The sequence below is a fragment of the Mercenaria mercenaria genome, unplaced genomic scaffold (genome assembly GCF_021730395.1).
Source record: "Mercenaria mercenaria strain notata unplaced genomic scaffold, MADL_Memer_1 contig_5059, whole genome shotgun sequence".
Lineage (NCBI taxonomy): Eukaryota > Metazoa > Mollusca > Bivalvia > Venerida > Veneridae > Mercenaria > Mercenaria mercenaria.
In genome coordinates this window covers 49,949-56,425 of record NW_026463340.1, presented here as the reverse complement: position 1 = coordinate 56,425, position 6,477 = coordinate 49,949, and the positions used below count along the sequence as shown (strand labels likewise).

At 36.6% G+C, this 6,477-nt stretch overlaps 1 long non-coding RNA gene across 1 annotated transcript; it reads left to right on the top strand.

Annotated features, from left to right (window-relative positions):
• The first annotated feature begins 4,298 nt into the window (after positions 1-4,298).
• LOC123553322 (uncharacterized) lies at positions 4,299-5,756 on the top strand. Its single transcript, XR_008369617.1, has 2 exons — positions 4,299-4,688; positions 5,148-5,756. It is a non-coding gene; the product is annotated as an uncharacterized LOC123553322 (long non-coding RNA).
• Positions 5,757-6,477: the final 721 nt, after the last annotated feature.

Here is a 6,477-nt window from a genome sequence, read left to right as displayed (position 1 = left end):
AGGATTTTTTTTGTAGACTCTGAATATTTTTTTTTGTGGACTTAGATTTGTTTTTTTGAAGTTTTCCTTTTGTTTTGTCCAGTCCTTTGGGGCTACAACAGTCAAGTTCTTAAAATTTTGCTCCCATCCTATGATGTAAGCCTTCGGGCGTATATTTCCCCGCTTGGCGGCGCTCTTGTTTATTTTTACATTTTTATCAATGAGAAAGATGGCGTTGATCCCAAGTTGAGATGACGCGGTGTTAAATTTTTACCTGTTTAAGCAAACCTGGTACGTTAGAAAGAAAGACCCGGAAGTACAATATTATTTGTTACACAGGTATTGTACAAACCCTGTTTTTTCTTTATACACAAGCTTAATATTTTGTGTTGGTTGTACTTTCACGAAGACCTCTGTTTTCTTATTACATTCATAGTACCACATCCTTATCCACAAAGTACTGAATATTACAGGTGTCCATGAGTATTTTATCAATTTATGAATAGGATTTTATCTTCCCACCATAAATTTCTTAAAAAAAAACACCCTATCTTCATTTCTGCATGACGTGTGAAAGTAGCAATATGTTTCGGCATAATTTATTCTCCCTTGAATATACACGGATCGCGGACCCGATAACGTTTATCGATAAACAGTTTTACTATAGATTTGTATAGGAAAATATATTTCAAATATTAAAAACGTATTTTATCGTTATTTAACGAAATTTTATAACCTCGTGAAGTAATCTTCATTTTTTGCTCTTTATTTCAATGTATTTTTTAGCGATGTGGTACAAAAACTTATTGCTTCCATTTTTGTTTGAAGTTGATGACTATGGCTTCTATGTATTTCTATATAAAAATGTGGAAAATATCGTATATGTCAGCTTTTAAAACGCTATAAAATTATTTTCTATCAAAATGACATTTTTTATAACCTCGTTAAGTATTCTCCATTGTCTGGGTATTTTTTATTTTAAAATTGAAGAAAGACAAATTGTGACAAGTTATTGATAGTTTCATCTATCAGATGCAAAAAAAATTCACATTTATTTAAAGTTACTCGTTTACACTTTATGTAAAAATTGTGAGTATATTCTTTTTTCTTATCAACGATATGTCTGTCATTGAGAAATAACATGAGTAGTGAAGTGTACGGTGTTCCGTTAGGGCCAGCGCTTGCTCCCTGTGCGAAGTGCGAAGGTGAAGCGCGACAGTACGATGGTGACAGTCCGTCGTACTGTTGCGCTTCGCCATCGTACTGTCGCGTTTCACCATCATAGTGTCGCGCTTCGCCATCGCACTGTCGCGCTTCACCATCGTAGTGTCACCATCGTACTGTCGCGCTTCGCCATCGCACTGTCGCGCTTCACCATCGTAGTGTCACCATCGTACTGTCGCGCTTCGCCATCGCACTGTCGCGCTTCACCATCGTAGTGTCACCATCGTACTGTCGCGCTTCGCCATCGCACTGTCGCGCTTCACCATCCTACTGTCGCGCTTCGCCATCGCACTGTCGCGCTTCACCATCGTAGTGTCACCATCGTTCTGTCGCATTTCACTATCTTAACTGTATTGTGTAGTATTGTCAACTCTGTCCAATGATCAAATAAATGGAACGCTTTTCGGCACGGGTATTATTGAAATGAATATCACCAGACCTGATGTTATTCAAATGAAAATTCCCCGGCAAAGTGTCACTCAAATGAATATTATCTGGTATGATGATATTAAGAAATATCATACCTTAATATAATTGTGTCGGTGCGACGTTAAACCCAACAAAAAAAGTAATATTGTTTGAAATGTACTATTCCAAAATAGGCTCCGATTTACATTGTTTACTTGAGGGATAATAAGGAATACATGTATCACCCAGCCGAGTGTTTTTTATGAACAAAATAACATTGTGTTCAAAATTAACCTCTCTGTGGAATAATAAATGATAATGTATTTACATGTAATTAATTGTTTTGTGAGAAAATTGCGTTTCATCAGTTCATATATTTCAAGCCATGAAACGTTAAAAGTATTATATTGTCAGCTAAAAAAAATAAAAATACACTGTTGTATAAGATTTGCTTATAATATAAAGCTTTTGGGTAAATTTTATGCAAAAGTGTTAGTTAGGTCTAGAATATAGTTGTTTGTTTCCGCTTACCCGACCGACCCTGTCTTTTTTAATTGAAGAAACGTATTGGATAAAAATGTAGATTTATGTTAAACAAGATTATTAGTATGTAAATCCAAAGCACGTCCCTCCGTCTGACCGTACAATTCTATACATTAAAGTCGGCCCTAAAGTAAACAGAGAAAAGTTGGTGAAACAGTACGATGGCGAAGCGCGACAGTACGATGGTGACACTACGATGACGAAGCACAACAGTACGATGGCGAAGCGCGACAGTACGATGGTGACACTACGATGACGAAGCACAACAGTATGATGGCTAAGCGCGACAGTACGATGGTGACACTACGATGACGAAGCACAACAGTATGATGGCGAAGCGCGACAGTACGATGGTGACACTACGGTGGTGATGTTCGACAGTGCGATGGCGAAGCGCGACAGTACGATGGTGAAGCACGACAGAGCGATGGCGAAGCGTGATACTACGATGGTGAAGCGCGACAGTACGATGGCGAAGCGCAACAGTACGACAGACTGTCACCATTGTACTGTCGCGCTTCGCCATCGCACTGTCGTGTTGTCACCATCGTACTGTCGCGCTTCGCCATCGTAACGTCGTACCTTCGCGCTTCACGTTCACAGGGAGCAGGCGCTGGCCCTAACGGAACACCGTAGAAGTGCGACATGGTTTTCGTTTTGAGCATTATTTGAAAAACAAAATAGTTATGTCCACTGCTTAAGCTGAAGATCTAGTCAATTATATATCTTTAAAACTGTACACGCACGCACGCACGCGCACGCGCACACATACGCACACGCACGCACATGCACACACAGGGCAAAATGTAAATAGCAAATGACATTTCAACTCAGGGTTCACCGCATTACACATAGATCTTTTTTTTTTCATTTCTAACTCATCTCAGCTTCAATCTGGTTTGTTGGCTTAAGAGTCACACCGACACAATTTAGGTCATACGGCGACTATTCAAACTTTTGATGGTAGAGGAAGACTGCGATTGCACTCCCCTCCCCTCACCCCCCGCCCACACACACACACACAACTCTCTCTTCCCCCCCCCCCCCCCCACTCCCACCCCTCTCCCGCTCCACCTGGCATTGTGTCAGAACTACCGACCTTCTGCAAGTCAGCTGGATGGCTTCCCCACGTTACGAATTCTACATCCAGTGCGAGGATTTTAAGGGAAACCTGTCTGTTATTTATAAGTCCTTGTAAGAAATAACTAACATAAGCTGTTTTTGCCAATATCTCAGCTATTATAGATGGTTTTTCGTATAACGTTTCTCCGTCTGAATAAATCGAAACGCATTTCTTGTGCCTATTATTATTATTATTAAGTAAAGTAAATATGACTAGTGGTCAGCCTATTGGAATTCTAACTGGAACGCAGTTATGTATCAAGTTCATAGTGATATGCGTAGTTGAATAAACGTGAATAAAGCAGGATAACTTTTGTGACAAAACATAACGACAATAGATCTAAACGGTTTTAAGTGCATTATTAACATTTCATTTGATTACTGACGTTCATCATCATAGCTGACCACTGAAAGAAAACAAACACAGACAATGCTGAATCAGCTCAATCTCAAGGTATGTTGCATAAATTTTCATTAGAACAAAAAGTAACAGATAATATGTTTAGACATATTTTGTGCATGGGTAATATACAACGAATATAATAAACAACAAGATTTAGCTTACCAAAAGGTTCCTTCTAGCGCATATAAAATATTCTTTTTAATTAAGGGATATTGTTTTAGCATAATGTTACAAATGTTTAATAATGCAATGGGAAATATATGTTCTGTCATTTTTGGTCCAAACTTACTTCTTCTTCTTCTTCTTCTTCTTCTTCCGTTTTTGTACATTACCCTCTCTGGAGCATTGTCGTACAATGTGACTGTACAAGGTCATGGTGAGGCGCAAAAGGTGCAGATTAAAAAACCAATAAAACTTTGTACATATTCAGTGTTATTTACATGTGCGCCTACCCTCCCTTGAATGCCTCCAGACTGGGTGCTGTGGCGATAGCATTGGTAGCTGGTTCCATATGCGTGTAGTGGAGGGGAAGAAAGAGTGACGAAGGTAGTCTGTTCTGCAGTATGGGAAGTAGTTAATATTATGATGTTTTTGAAACAGTATAACCTCATTTGACCTTTTGACCCTCGGTCCAAACTAACCAATACCGGACAATTTAAAACCCACAGGTTTTGACAACTCATTGTGAAAACCTTCGGTTTGATGAACGTAAGTCCCTGGGAGCTTTTAGCTTCCATAAAGTACTGAGAAAATACATATTTAACTTTCAAAATATCTTAAAAAACCTTAACAAAAGCTTTACACCCGGACCGAAAAACAATTTACAAAATAGTTTTAGCCTCCGGTTTAAAGCCGATATTGACTTTACAGTGTAAACAGATATTGGGTTTCCATTATAGTATTTCGCAATATTGCATCAGCCGGTTACGACTAGTTTTATCAATACACATAACATTCTTTACTGTTTTAAGTATTATAACGAAAAAAGTGGAATTTAAGCAACTGAAATGTAAGTTTTATTTTATTATTTTTTATTTGTTAACAACCTTATGTGTATGTTCGGGTTTAACGTCTTTTTCAATAATTTTCCAGTCATATAAACGACGGTGTCTGCTTGTAGCAGTGAGCACAATGCCCAACTTTATTTTGCTGCTCACTGGAATATCACACCGTTAGACACGTGGCATGATACCCCACCAGTCCAACACTATCCCATAATGCTGAGCGCCAAGTGAGGAAGTGCTTGTGCCATTTTTAACGTCTTTGGTATGACTCGGCGGGGATTGAACCCACGACCTCCCGCACTTGAAGCGACGCTCACCACTAGGCTACCGAGGCGGTTTTTTAACAAGCTTAAGAAAATAATTATATGTTTAACTCTTTACCAGTTTTTTACTATTTACTATTTATACGTTGTAGAATAAGTATGTTGATATGGGTTTTTAATGTTATTTTGTTTATTTTATAGGTATTCAAGAATTCTACAAAGATATTATTAGCCAGATGAATTACAACGTGAAAAATCCAAGACTTTATAAAGACAACGAACGTTTAACACAAAATATATCATCGGAAGACTTCAAGAAAAGAATGTTAACCATAACATGGTTGAATATCATAATACTTTCATGTTGTTAGAATCACTCAACCGTTTGAGTATGCCATACTCATACGCATGGTTGAATATCATAATACTTTCATGTTGTTAGAATCATTCAACCGTTTGAGTATGCCATAGGCATATGCATGACTGAATATCATAATACTTTTATGTTATGAAAATCACTCAACCATAGGATTATACCATAATCATACGCATGGCTTAATGTTATGATATTTTGATGTTGTTGAAATCACTCAACCGTTTGAGTATGCCATAGGCATATGCATGATTGAATATACGCTTTTGGGAGTAGTATGGAATATAACGTTTATGGGTGCATTTTTGATAGTAGTAAAGAATATTATGTTTTTGATACATTTTAACCCTTTTTATTAAAATAATTTATAATTGTTTGTTCATTATGTTTTACATTGTTTACTCTCAGTGTTTTATACAATAAATCATAAATGTTTATACCATTTTGTAAATTTTAATGAAAATAAAACAATAATAACCACAAAATGTGTTTGTTTTGTCTTGATATTGTATGTTATTATACTTAACCCAGGTATATTTTATCAATCACTGTCCTTGGTTCATCCGATATATAGAATTTGATGTAACTATCCGCCAAAAGCGAAAATGTTACTTCTGTAGATGCTGAATCGTCATAAGGATGAATGTCAATCACTGTCCTTGTTTTAGATAAATTTAATTTTTTTCTTATACATAGATATTAACTGATCAGTGTCAAGTCCTCAGCTGTTATATTTACATTATCAAATACATCATATATACCAAGAATTGTATGATATTCAGCATTCCACCACCTAAATATAAAATGTGATATTGGGCTTTTAATCGGTTTATTTGGTTCACTAGGGGCCTGGTCCCGTAATAAAATCTTAATATCTATTATATACATTCCGGATTTTTTAACTTTAAACACACCACTCAAAATCACATCTTGTGCAAATAATTTATATTCTTGGTTTGTGTTTATAAAATCTTCATAATCTACAATAATTCCAGGTTTAAATTTAAATGCATTTAAATAGTTCAGACCGGTCATATTTTCATATGTTGAATATATCCAGGCACCACGACGGTTAAAATACTTTTTCATTTTTACATAATCATAAAGAGTGTTATTATAGTATTCAAAGAGAAACACTTCATGTCCCACTTCCTCTAG